We start from the raw sequence: 14766 nt of genomic DNA, 5'->3' as shown, positions 1-14766 counted from the left end.
CTGAGAGATTAATCAAACACGAGATATATAACTATTAAATAAAATAAATTGTACTTACTACTTACATTGCTATTTCTATACTTTGCTCGTAATAAGACCAGAGATCTAGTTAAGGCGCCCTAAGAATAACACTAGAGGTTGTAACTGTAAGTAACTTAATTTAAATTTACTATCTGTGGCTTCTATAGGTGGATACTACTTACATAGTAAACATAGTAAAATCAACAAATTAAGGTATAAATAATAAATGTGTGGGAAATAGGCCGAACAACATAAACAGATAGCATAATTAAGGTGTAAAATGTAATAAAGTGAAAGGCAGTTTTTGACTAGCATTATATTCAAATAGTGGTTTTTAAAAGACGTAGAGGCTGTACAAAACATGAAGAGAAATCGTTAAAGCCCTTTAAAGAAGCATAATTACTAATATTGTTTAATAAATGAAATTTAGGTACCTAGTTATCTAAAATAATTGTATGGAGAAATATTTAAATAATTTCTCTTTGAATACTTCATCAAACCCTAAAACTGAATCACAGTCGCCTTTGGAGTACCTACATGTAAATAAAGAATAATAATAAAATCAAATTGAGTGGGTACGTAAGAGTCGCCTGTTCTTGAGATGATGAAATCGCAAGGAAGTCTACATATCCGCAGGTATATCCGTTCAACATCCTTAAGCTGCGGACAGACGGGCAAAACTAGCAATTGTACCTACTTATGTATTTGTGTGTAAACGGCCTTAGAAAATTATAAAACACGTTATGCTATTTATGCCTGCAGAGTGTAACCTAACATTATTAAATATCGTTTGGTTATAATGATTAAAAATAACTTTACAATAATGGATTTAGGTAAGTATATGTGAATTATCAAAATCGGATTAGAAACTTTCATATGTAACAAGATATAAAATATAAATATGTATTGCTTTAAATACTAATTTTAATTAATTTATTCTTTATGACTAGTTGGCTATCTTAAAATAGAATGACCATAAGCTATGATACTTTCCGGAAGCTTTCCGGACATCTCACTTTTCTCAACTGTGGTATTAATAAAATTCGCTAAATGCTCACGTTAAATGGTGGGATAAACTAACAAGGACACTTTCACATTTATAAAATAATAAAGATTACACAATATACACATAAAATACATTTTATATTAAGATATGACACTCCGAAATTTCACCATGACCTTTATAGACTTTTAAATGTTAATAAAACAGTAAATAATTGAAGTTTTAACAACATTTCAAGCTTCACGAATCAGATGAAGTGCAGCTTATATTGTTCATATTGTTCATATTGTTCGACAGTGTACTTACAATAATATCTAAAAGTATGAATAAAGGAAATAAGTTGGAAATTACAGCGGAATAAATAAGAAAATACGTTGACAAATTGTCCCAATAACCCAGTTACGTTATTAAAATAAAGTAATTTTTTTTCATATAATAACGTCTTACTCTCTGTAATTCAATCAGTTTAAAATTAGTCTTAAATGTTTATAAAAGGGTCGAAAGCTTCAATAAAATGAAAACTATTTGATATAATTAACTTTAAAAACATGTACGAATATATTATGTAGGTATTGTTTCTTTATGATAAGTATTATTAATTATTCTCCAAAAATAAAATACAAAATAGGCAAAAGCTTTGTCTATTATATTAATTCTATGTACAACTATAACGATATGGCTTACGAAAGTTTGGCAAATGTGAATTACAATTTCATATATCTGAGACCATATTTTGAACTTAGCAACACTCTGAGGCTGCTGTGAAAGTCACCGAGTACCTATTCATAAATCTTGAAAGTTGAAACTTTTTATATATATTCTCATACGAAGTTTTAGCTGAAACGATTCTACTTCAGCTATATTTCTCTCTTCTTCTTATTTATAAATCGTTAGCCATTATTCTAGCATTGTTGAAGCAAGTATTAGCTTAGAACAATGTACGGTCACGTAGACATGACTGTATTAGTAAACCTTGGTGGTTCTTGTAACTAATTTACATATTTGATGTAATACCACTTTATAGCACGTGTATAAATACGACTATTTACGATTATTTGATTATTTTGACTTAATAATACATATAAATAAAAACAGTGTATGCGAACGGATGTTATGAGCTGTTTTTAGTAAGATAAATAGATTTTTTTATACAAGAAAACCTGTTATCTTTTCTTGGAATTATAAAAATAGATTGTCAACAAAATCTACCATTGAAAAAACATTAGATATGTTGTCAGTTTCCTTTGGAAGTGGTTTCTATTTTTACTTAAAACGAAGAAAAACGTGACTTCAGAATTATTTTCAAAAAGTAAAAAAAAAATGGAAAAGAACTTGAATTGCATATAAGTTCATGTTCAAGTGTCTGTCGTCATCTATGCCTTTTGTTAGATACTAAATCAGTTTGCGTCATTGGGCGTTGCACAGTGCACTATGAACTCATAATAATCATCACGAAAAGTAGTAGCTAGGTAGACGTATGATCTACTTATAATATATAGTATTTTTGGTATAATTTTAATAGGAGTTAACTTTACGTTAATAATGAAAAGTTTAATAGGCTAATGAAGTACCTATACAATAAAAAAAATGATAAAACATTTCTAGTAGCACTTGTGTATATTTTTTTACTTATTATATTTAATTCAATATCCATTGTGATGTTGGTTTGGAATACCGTTTTCCATCTTGTTATCTCATCTCTTCCCTGTTCACATACAAACTTTACGATTCTAATCAAAGAGTCAAAGACAAAAGACTGTTTAGAGTTTAGACCTACCATGTCTTGCGGTATAAACTCAGGTAGAACATATAATAGTTTCTTAAAACTTGACACTGGCGAATAGTTCAATCTTATTGCTATATTAAACGAAAAAAAAAACAGGTTTTGTCAACCACAGAGTCCCAAAAAATATCATTGGATAAAAAAAATGAACATGCAATATATATCATAATATTGTATTGTGTCTTGGCGCCTTCGAGTCTAAATAACTTTGGCTGGGGGCTCACAGAGCAAAGCCAACACTTGTATGCCAACTGTCGCTGGCACAGCCCTTGGTTGCATAAATTGCAGCAAGGTCAGGTCGAGGTGAAGATATCGTGATATCCGTTTGAATCAAAAAATCATAGACAATGATCATTTTATTATCTATGAACAACATAAATACAGTGTCGAAGAGGTCTAATTTCTGACGGGAAAGACACGACACGAATCATCGATAAATTATAAACAGGCTTTGATAATACATGAGTCCATAAATATAGAATAAGTGTATGTTCACCTCCATAATATAAAGCTCAGTTTTGTCCTTTAACCTATGTATAACGAAGTAGATAGTTTACACAAAAATGGCCAGAACGATTCATTTATTATATGAGCTAAATTGTAAATCAACAAAATTAATTCACTCTGTTACTAATCTTGTTAGTTTTGTGTCCAACACTAGTTATTTTCTTATACGACAACAATGCCACAAACACGCCAATGCGATACTTAATGCTTTTAGCCGTCAGCTTATAAAAGGCCACTGAAAATTAAAGCAATTTATGTAACCGGGAAAGCTTTCAGCATACAGTAGGCACTGCGACAAACCCGGTTACGACATATTCAATTATCTGTTTTTAAAAGCACCATTACTGCGACTGGACCTTTATGCGTATGCAATATTTTCGCTTGGTAATGTTCAAATTACGTATACATTGATTTTCTTTTTAAATTTGTAAGATACTTTTCGTTATTACCTTAATCTATAGGTATAATACGGAAAAACCCGGGATTTTCCTCTACGGACAAAAGACTACTCGTAAATGCAATTGTTCAGTTTGCCATTGTGTTAAGTTTATCCGGTCCAATATAATAAGAAATTATGAGTATTTTAATATTATATTTTCAAAAATGTTTAAAAAATACATATTCATCAAAAAATCCGATATTGCACATACAGAAATCCATTCTTTGTATAAACCGCGCCTGCGGACTCAGCGGGGGGATAAGTTCAAGGGCACCAGGAACGTCGAAGCAACAGCTGGATCGATAGAGGCTTCAATCGGAACTCTCCTCATCGCTATAGCGACCTGCAGCCGTGACCTGGAAGGGGGGAGGGGTTGCATCGAGCGGCCGGGCTGCATCGAGCAGTTATTTCGGTGCACCTCCATCGTCGCAGTCGTTCGCCGCGCCTCGTATAGCGCGCGCGCTTTTCACACTCGATGCAAGTTACCGCCCCCGTGCACTCTGCTTTTTATATCGTGTTTTTAATCCTTCAATTATAAAAATATATTATTTTCATATCAATTAAATCAACAGTGCTCCTAAGATTTACGCGCACCTGTTGCGCGAGGTGAAACCGCGTGGAAAACTCTTTTTCTCAGTAGCGGACGCGACTACTTTCACCGTTCACATTCCGCGCCTACGACGCGGACGTTGCAAAGAACCAGTCCATGTTACTTTACACTAAGTTACTGCTAAACTTGATGTGTCAAATTTGATATTTTACTGTGCGTAAGGTATTGTATGATGTCAATAGATGCTTGTGAGAATAATCGGCCGTTTGGGATTTCGAATTCATGAAATCTGAACGTAAATGTACCGATCGGCCCATCTACCCCTGGCCACACGTCATGTGATAATATGTATTATCTAATGAGCGTCAATTATACATCTGGTTTTCGTTCTAATCTTTGTATAGTGAATGCGCTGTAATGTGCAATTGTCGCGTTACGCAAGGGGGGATGCGTTGAAATAGTTTGCTGATATAATTTAGAATGTTGTGAAGAGATGAGTTGCAGCTGGCAATTGGCCAGGGATGCAGCTCTGAAGGTCGCGGGGCGTGGGTGGGCGTTAGGGGGAAGGGGGAGATTATGTATGACTGTTATGCGCAGGTACAGAGGACCTCCATCTCTCGATATGTAGCCTTGTAATTGTTATTCGATTTGTTACATCTAGATTGCAAATTCTGGTCCCTAGGCAATTGTTGCAGTCGCCATTTTGATCACAGCACCGTTTCAGTTGAATGAAGCCGCTTGATGTGCATTATGAATTATGATGACTTCTAATCGTTATATAATGTTCACAGAAAGTAAAGTCCCTGTACAATACAGTCATCTTAAATGGATGTGAATTAAGCAATGAGGAAAAACCTCAGTTGTACATCCATTAGTAATTGTCTGCAATTGCATCCACGTGGAACATGGACCAAATTTTAACTGCTTATATAATCACAAACTAAAGTCCTGATAATGGTCGATGCAATTGAATTCATGCAACTTCCTTGCAGATTTAGACGACCTTCGATATGAAGCCCTTCTTCTACTGAAGTATTTTATTGGAGCTCTTTGTAATCATGCATGTACATTTCGTTTTAAGGAGTATTACTTCTCTATTGTACTTATTATATGTGATGATCTAAATTTCGTGATACTCTTATACATCCTCCAATACAATCCACTACAATTTATACTAATTGAAAAAATAATATCTTCTCAGCATTGATTAGCAATTATTTCATAAGCTTTGTATTGAATTGTATTTCTTCAATATTCGAGGCGTCATTCAAAATTAATTTTAAATTCATTGCAATCTTGGGCACTTAACGTTAAATTTGGCCGCATGAAGTGACATTTACTTGCGTGCTGACGTCACTGATGGACGATCGACATTATCACTTTCATCTCAGCCAGAACTCGTATTCGGGCGTACGTGTACATCTCGATTGCGAAACGCATATAAAGCACACACGTACAAAACTTTCGCTGCGGGACCATTGACCGTGGTTCGACTTTCTAAATGTCGTAACTACGGTGATCGCCCCGACAATTGTAATTCGTGATACGCCTCGACGGTACACGCGACGCTACCATTTTTTGTAATTCCTCAAATCCGTGGAAAGTTTGCGATGCAATTAATTCGTCGAAACTTCCCTCTGTAATTGGTCTGTGGATGTGTACAGTATACACCGTCGCGACTCGAGCGACTAACGTCTTTGGCAACCCACCTGTGGAATGCAATGAATGGTGACAAGCCTTCACAAGTACCTTTGCACGGCATTGAGGCCGTTCCTTTCTTTTCCCATAGAAGCCAAACACGATTTCATGTTGTTATTTTGTATAAGGTTTCTTGAATAACCTAAGGCATATTAGCGATAGAATGTTCCAAGAGAATTTACGACATTGCCACTGTAATAAATGCCAGAATATCACTCATTCTCATTTTCTTCGTGTATTTGATTTATAAATTCTCATAATTGTATATGATTTATGCAATATTACAACCCAGTATTGTTTAAATCAATCAAAGATGCCTACTCGGTAAAATATAGAATTAGAAGTTTTATATAGATTGGTTTGTAGGCCAGAGCAAAAGGCCACTACCGCAATCAAGTAATACATACCGCAATGCACAATAAAAACGTATTCCCTAGATTCTGTTACCAGGCTCCGACCTGACCCTGACCGCATGTCCTAGGTTACCTAGCTGCGTCCTTGGGCGCTCTGCCAGCTCCCCCCGCCCCTCATCTGGAACGCAAGCGCAGGAAATCACCCATATTGCCAATCGACTTCATCAATAGGCATTCAATAACGAACATTCCTCACTATTGGTTGATGCTAGGCTATCTATCTCGTTCTATATTTTTCTCTATTCATCGATGAGTATTGAATATCCGCTCTATACAATATTATCATCGATTTATGGCTCTTTGTTACTGTTTACATTTACTGAACATAGACTTCTTAATATTAAACATAATAATATGGGTTATCGTTATAAACACATTCATCGTGTTCATCAGTAATATAGAGTTCGATTTATGCTTGATTAGTTTTAAATTATTTAGTTTTATTTCATCTTGAATGGATCAACAATATTAACTATGAAATGGTCCTTCTTGTGTTGAAAAAATTAAACTTTACAAAACAATATCAATTTATAATTTACACATAATACAATTACATCTATTATTAACACATGTTGAGCTGACATACTTTATTGTTTCTAACCCAACTTATTTGATACCATAGTACATAATTGATTACGGCCGACAGTAACTGGAGTAAGAATATGAAATGTATTTTGTACAATAGTAGAGTAATAAAAATCAAAAACTTTACTTTGTATTATTTTGAAATACACATCGAAAAATGCTAATCGCGCAAAATGTTGATGTTCAACTAAATGATGAGACATGTGGAACATATTTTAAAGATACATAAGATTTTTAGATTTTCCAGAATCAGTAGGTAGAGTAAAGATTACAATCGTTAATACGATGTTAAAATTCATAAGAACTGTATTATTCAGTTTAATATTAGAAGTACATAAATGCAATAACGTCCGGTATGTTTTGTTAAAGCAATGCATAAGACTGTGGAGGTAAAGTGCAGTGCAGCAGAGCAGCACACGCGCAAACCAAATGATCTGCTCCGAAGCTGAGAGGCGTGAGTCAGGCGACCTTGGGCTCACACCGCCGTGTAAACCCACCTAAACACTGTAATATTTTATTGGTTCACCGGCCAACGAGCGGTGACAGCAGCGAGGTCATCGGGCTCTACCATCTAGTTCCAAACTGAAAAAATTATAAATAAAAACAAGATCTTTATCGCGATATGCAATTTTGCATGCAATGTAAACAGTTTTATTTGACAGCTGGGAATTAATGCATTTTATACTGTTTTGTTTACTCTCGTCTTTTGAGGTTATTTTCTGGATATAGAATGGAATTGTTTTTGCAATGTTTTCGCGTACCGTCGTGGGTTGGCCGTCGAAATGGAGCATCTATTTGTGGCGTTTGAGGCCCGCGGGCGACATTATTGTAACAAACATTTATATACCATACCTTACGCACAGCATTTAACCTATAAAATATAGTTAATATATTTTATTTTACATTGAAATTTGTATGATTAAATACCGATGTATAGAGCAGAGTGTACGGTGACCTAGTTACTGATGCATCTAACGTGTGTCGAATGTTATCTATTAACGTTTGTTGCCTCTCGCCGAATTCTGAATCGAGCTAAAGACAGCAAAGCGTAACCGTTCACTACAAATGAGATTACGTGAATGTGTTAAGGATGAAAGCGAGATACGGGGAAAGTGAGATGCGTGAAATGAGGCAGAGAAACTGCGCGGTGACAGGTGGGCTCTCGGCGAGATCGTCGAATGGCCCGCTCGGCCGTCGCGGCTGGGTTGCGACAACGGCCCGTCTGAATAGCGTATTTCAAGCCGGCTCGCTCGCTGCACCGACCGCTTTGCGAAACCGCGGTTATGCAAGGCGTGCCGGTGCCAACTCGCGGCTCGCACGCCGGAAGGAAAAGTGGAACGAGTCGCAGTGAGGCAGCCGCGCGCGCCGCCTCTGCACGCGCGGACTCCAGTGAAGTGCCCCAGTGTCGTGTTAGTGTCGCTTCTAGAACGTTTGAACTGTGTTGCGCAAGTCCTACGCCTACAGTGGGATTATTTTAAACTAGATAATTAGACGACCTCGCCGCGAGACCGTGCCGCGACTTAGTCGCAACCCCTATCACTGTGCTTAACGACACGTGCAAAAATCACTGTCCGTCACGTGTATTGTCTACACGTCTTCCACTATTCACATATCTTCACTAATGCTAAGTTTATCATCTATAAATCATCCCTTTTTTATGACTGCACTGAAAGATTCATTTAAACTCACAACTATATTAACAATTTAACTAAACTTTTCAGTACCGGCCTCATTAATATTTCAAGTTTCCTAACAAACGTCTGTCCACTTAGAGGTGATTACAATTCATTTGCGTTATTAATATTCGAAACGAGTTAATTATTCCGTTTTTATTAAGGATGTGCTGTTGAAACAAGAGGGAAAGTGTGCTTCAGACCGTGGTGGTTTCCTCGAGCCACTCGCTAAATCGTGACTCGTGCGCAATCGATACTCACATCCGACTTTCGATAATATTATTTGACTGTAATCACTAATTTATTCGAACCGTCCTACTATCGTATTGTACACGGTAGGTTGCTATAAAAATAAACGTCTAAAAGTGTAGCTGTCAGTCGATCGGTTTACAAGCGTCATGTAAAATGACTATAGTCTTTAAACATTGTTGAAAGGTCCCACGCGTTCTAAACTCACACCGTACTAAGCCTCTATCCATGTATTCAAGGACGTTTTAATAGTGTGTACAATGGCAATCAAGCGACATAATTTATCATGTGCGTCGTGTTCTATGCTCGTTGCACAATGCAGCTTATCTAGCCGAGAGAGCTAACAATTATTTGTCCCACTTTCTTATTGGGCTCGACCGAATATGTTTGAGCCGATTCAATGGAAGTCTAATTGATTGACATTTACATAAACATTATGGGACTTCATATATTTTAATGCGCTTACTATTTTAAACCAATTCCAAGAGACCGCGACACCAGTAGTTAAATTACATTGCGCAACATTGCTAGGATTCTCCATCACATTAATGTCAAAGATGAAGTTCTGCACATGATATAAATAATAATAATTACTCGTAACGAATGCGCAACAGGACGTATGCATCATTGCGTCATTCTTTAGTATGCATCGCTACATAGTGTAGGCGGGCCACGCTAGATCTACCTAGTGCCTATTACTGCTGCATTAGTCCTTTATTCATTGAGATAATGACACAGAGTCCGTCTACTTTAATGCATTGTATTGCTGTGTGCAATCATGCTTCTGACTTGATCAAGTTTCACAAGCGTTGTAAGTAGGGATGTAACGATACCGATACCGATACCGATATATCGGCCGATATATCGGCAAACCGATATATCGGTATCGCCGATAATAAATCAACCGATACCGATATTTTTTTATTAAATTCTTTCTTTTCTTTTATGTTTTTGCATTGTATTCATTCATATTGTTTTATTTCTGTTTCTGTAATAGTGTTAAGGAAGAGCGGAACCTCCTGACACAAGCATTTTATTTGCTTACTAGGAGTGTTCCAATCACAAATTTGTTTATGTAAAGGAAAGAAATAAATAATTTTGAATTTTTTTAATTTTTAACGTGATAACGTTTTTAAAATCGTTTTAGTCGGGTGACATGTTCATAAACTTGTGTCACACCGAAACCTCACGAGCGCGATCGCAGGTATAACGAGAGAGAGACGGACCGATGTCCCGTTTCATCTCGAGCGCTGCCACTGCATTATGTTATCACGTAAACATCTCGATCGTAAACCTACTTTACAAACAACCAATTTTTTTGATATCAAATAATTCAAAAATCCGCGCCCAATGAACGATGCGGGAGGACGCCCGCGCGTGCGCACTTTGTTTTCTGAAAAAACTCTACCAATTATAGTAAACTTTTATTAGGTACTGATTGTATGTGTATTACTTAAAGTTTAACTGACTTCGTAAAATAATAATACTAAAATAAATGGTTTTGTTGTTTTTTGATTTGGCATTTTTATTAAAGTGAAACTTTTATTACATCGTCTCAAACTTTTTGGTCTGTCTGAAAAAACTCTACCAATTATAGTAAACTTTTATTAGGTACTGATTGTATGTGTATTACTTAAAGTTTAACTGACTTCGTAAAATAATAATACTAAAATAAATGGTTTTGTTGTTTTTTGATTTGGCATTTTTATTAAAGTGAAACTTTTATACTCGTCTCAAACTTTTTGGTCTGTGTAGCGCATGTCGCGTGTATCGCGGCTGCCGAGTAGGTATACCTACTCGGCAGCCGCGATACACGCGACATGCGCTACACAAAGCAGTGTTCGGAACCGTTCGAACAGTTTCACTTTTACCGTGGTTTCATAAAACCACACAACATTTTTTAAAAGAATACGATTAACAGTTGTCTCTGTTAAATGTTGGTAACTTTTTATGCATAATTCACTATTTATTTTTCTACCAAGCCATCGATATCGGTATCGGTATCGGTATCGCCGATACATTACTACAAATATCGGTATCGGTATCGTATCGGCAAAATCATGTATCGTTACATCCCTAGTTGTAAGGATTACGTGTTAAAAGTTTTGCCGTGGATTGTTTGATGAAACCAATTTCATTTTATCGATTTAAAGCTTTGTTTGGAACTCATGTATAAAATTAAAAAATACCGTAAAATTATATGATTCGCCATACGACGAAGACTGTTTAGGGACATCTATTGGACATTAATATATTTTACGATTCAAATGAAAATGTTTGTTTTGTTGGCGTAATAACTGCCTCTAAAACAAAACATTAGTGCAGCAAAGCCATTTGCAGTTCAAATATCTACTTGAAAGTAATAAAATCTATTATTCTATCCATTAGATGGAGGGCTATGTCAGTCGGAGCTCGGCTGGCGCAAGGCCGCGAGCGCGAGTTTGACCTACTTAGTTCACCTTTGTTTTTAACCCGAGCTACGCGAAACTCGACTTAACATTGCATAGTAATTATAGGCAATTGATGCTCCTCGATCGAATGGAATTATAATCTATTGATATGGAACGCTTTGTGTTTAAAGTATAGGTTCAGCTAGACACATTTTAAATTGCAATTATTAAATAGAGTCTATTCCAGTCATTATAGCGTTCAATGTAAAATGTTAAAGCAATATTCTCTGAGTGCATATGGACTATTTTCGTTAAACAATTGAATTGAAAGTTAAAATCGACGAACAGCTGTGCATTCAATGCAGAAATGCATCGTGCTATCGCCTCTGTTAACTGTTTGACTATACTTATCATATTTGCTCTATACTTCGATATTGATAAATAGTATTTATTTATTATTTACACGTGTCATTTTAGCATGATTTCCATTAGTAGTACGTCACAAGAAAATTATGTTTAATTGTGTTTTGTAGCGAGGGCCTTTTAATTGATGAATGTTAGGAGTGTTTCAATTTCATTACATTACATTGTTTAACATGCAACAAAACAGATAATGCATTTCGATTGATATTATTAATTTTAATTTAATAATAATTTGCCGGCGAATGGGTGCAATGGTTGCTACTTGCTAGGTTTTATATTTTGCATCGTCATAATGTGTAATGGTGGCATTGTCACGTTCAATTTTTTAACATTTTATTCACATTTCACCTATTAAATCCATACTAATCCATAATAAATATTATAAATGCGAAAGTAACTCTGTCTGTCTGTCTATTACTCAATCACGCCTTAACTACTGAACCAATATGCATGAAATTTAGTATAGAGATATTTTGATACCCGAGAAAGGACATAGGATAGGTTTTATCCCGGAAATCCTACGGGAACGGGTTTTTCTTTGTAAACGCGGGCGAAGCCGCGGGCGGAAAGCTACTTCCTATTAAATTGAAGAGGTAATGGAATTTAAGTAAAACGATGTAAACTGAAGAGTTACTTTCAAAGCGTGCTCGTGGAAATTAAACCGTAAAATATTAATAAAATTGTATTGCTAATTAATTCTGCGTAATAAAAAGTAATGCGCGAAATATTTGGATTTATAATTATGATATTTTCTTTTATTTTAATGTCACGTTTTCTCCACACTTTCTTTATATTCTTTAAATTACAAACTTTCAAATCAGTAGTAGATGAAATTATTTAAAAAAAAAATTACAACGCGTGCTTGAAATGGAGTTTGGATACGTGATTAACATTATTTTCATAGTCATAATATGTTGCGACATTACACCTCCATTGTAATGTGTTAACAAGCCTATTCACTATGAATACTTAATAACGAGTAATCAATTAAATAATCTGACAATCGATACGCGACTACAATATTAATCGAATGAAATCAGCGCAATCCAATTAAATAGGGATCTTTTGTTTCGTGACGATCATTCCTAACATCTATCTGACTTATCGACGCACTAACACTAATTATGCTTTAGCTTATAAAATAATAGTGACCCATTAATATAGAGGACAGTAAGTGATAACGGCCAAGACGATCCGTGATGCATAGACAGTTTAGTGCCGCGACTAGTGAACTATCGATATCGACGTTTTCAATACGCCCCTGGGTTCGTGCCAGGAGTGCGTTTGCAACGCACGCGACAAGTTTGCGTTAAGGCAAAGTTGACACTGTAAATGCACTATCTGGTACGACACCCAGGCGCGTGATGCGACGCATCAGACCAACTATTCGGAACATCGGCTACAGTTCCTTGGAACTGATACGAACTATAAGTGCTTTTTAGATTACAGTTCATTTATTTTTCTTTCTATTATGTAACCTTAGTACTATTAATAATTTGTATTATTATATTTTATTTATTTACGGATGTGTTATTTTCTGCTTATTTGATATTAAATTTTACAATTTTAGATTTTTTGTTAATAATTTATTTGTGTATTGATGTAAGCTTTTGTATTTTTTATTTTTATTTGATATGTCTGTTATACCTTGTTTATTTTTTGTATTTTAATGCCTTATTACAGCGCCTTTTCTGTATTTTGGTTTGTTTTATTTCTTAAACCATTTTATTTTGTACTTTTCAAATGTATGCTTTATTGCCAACCGATAGTAAAATTTCAAAAGCATTAAAGTTTTGATATTTTTAATACAAATTAAACCCTATTGACACATTCGACATAATGTAGAAGTAACTACAAATTTCATCAAAGTTCATTTCCGAATAGTTTCTGAAACAAAATATTTTTTTAAGAAATCATTTGATAATGATTATACAATTGATAAACATGTCACGTTCTTAATACATATTTGCAGCTGACAACAAAAGTAACGTTGCATAAATATTATTGCAGACAGTATTGGCAGACGTGTTCCAGATAACTACTTGAACATAGATAATCTCCACTGACACTTAATAATTGGACGCATACATTGTTGCAAAGTAACCACATCTAGACGTTGTTTTAAATATAGCACTATCGAGTATCGATAATTTTATCACATCACTACGCTATCTTCGCGATGCAGCTGTTAATTAATAGAACTATCAAAATAGAATTATTTAACTATTACCTTATCGAAATGTGTTTTATAATAATTTATAGACACATTTGTGTTTACGTTTTGATAACATTCATCAAAGAGCGAAAATCCAATATTTTCTTGAAAAATCATTGCATGTATTTTACACACTTTTTTACAGTAATTTAATAGTAACTTTTAAAAGACATATTAATGAAAAAAACCTTTACATTAAACAAATCCCGATTCTGCCTTTATATTTGTCACATAAATATATTTTTTGAAACCCTAACAATACTTATGAAATTCCAACGAACAAGAGAAGTGTAAAAATGTAAAGTATATTTTACACTATTTTATTATTGGATATAACAGGACAGTGGGTCAAGTATACATGCTCGGTACTGGCGAAGCCCTATGGAGTAATCTCATTTCACTACAAGTGACTATGCTCAGATAAAACCACACAAATACTCTAACAATTATAATTTATATCAGAATAGCCCTTTACTTAGAGACACGACTTTGCTTAAATAGGATATATTTATAGGTAGATAATAATTTGAATAATTTTCACATTGTTTTAGTTTTGTTGGTGATAAATAAGTAGTGTGGACATTTTATTTTGAAAAGTAGAGTCTCGAGAGAAGATCATACATCTGCCAGAATTTGACTTACTTTAACATTTTCACTATTGTTTTATAATTCATGGTACACTTATAATCCTCTGATAATATGTAATAACTTAGTTTTTGAGTAAATTTATTTGAAGGAAAAAATAAGTTCAACTATATCCCATAACCCATTTATTATATTGAAAATAGTGTTTCTTACATTTGAATTATTTTATCTT

At 34.7% G+C, this 14766-nt stretch overlaps 2 long non-coding RNA genes across 7 annotated transcripts in view; both read left to right on the top strand.

The window, feature by feature from the left end:
* Positions 1-14766, top strand: part of LOC149900614 (uncharacterized) — a 50717-nt gene that overhangs the window by 29616 nt on the left and 6335 nt on the right. The window lies entirely within an intron of this gene.
* On the top strand, positions 4034-13430 carry LOC149900615 (uncharacterized). 6 transcript variants are annotated; one of them, XR_016457773.1, is made up of 3 exons: positions 4034-4230; positions 8032-9736; positions 11009-13430. It is a non-coding gene; the product is annotated as an uncharacterized LOC149900615 (long non-coding RNA). The 6 variants fall into 6 exon arrangements; XR_016457771.1 differs by having other exon boundaries at positions 4040-4230; positions 7942-9736; XR_016457770.1 differs by having other exon boundaries at positions 4040-4230; positions 7937-9736.

Source organism: Colias eurytheme, chromosome 18 (assembly GCF_061535395.1).
Source record: "Colias eurytheme isolate Ceu_HAF_F1 chromosome 18, ilColEury1 Martin Lab GWU primary, whole genome shotgun sequence".
NCBI lineage: Eukaryota > Metazoa > Arthropoda > Insecta > Lepidoptera > Pieridae > Colias > Colias eurytheme.
Note: the sequence above shows the minus strand (reverse complement) of the source record. Positions and strands in the feature narration are given on the sequence as shown.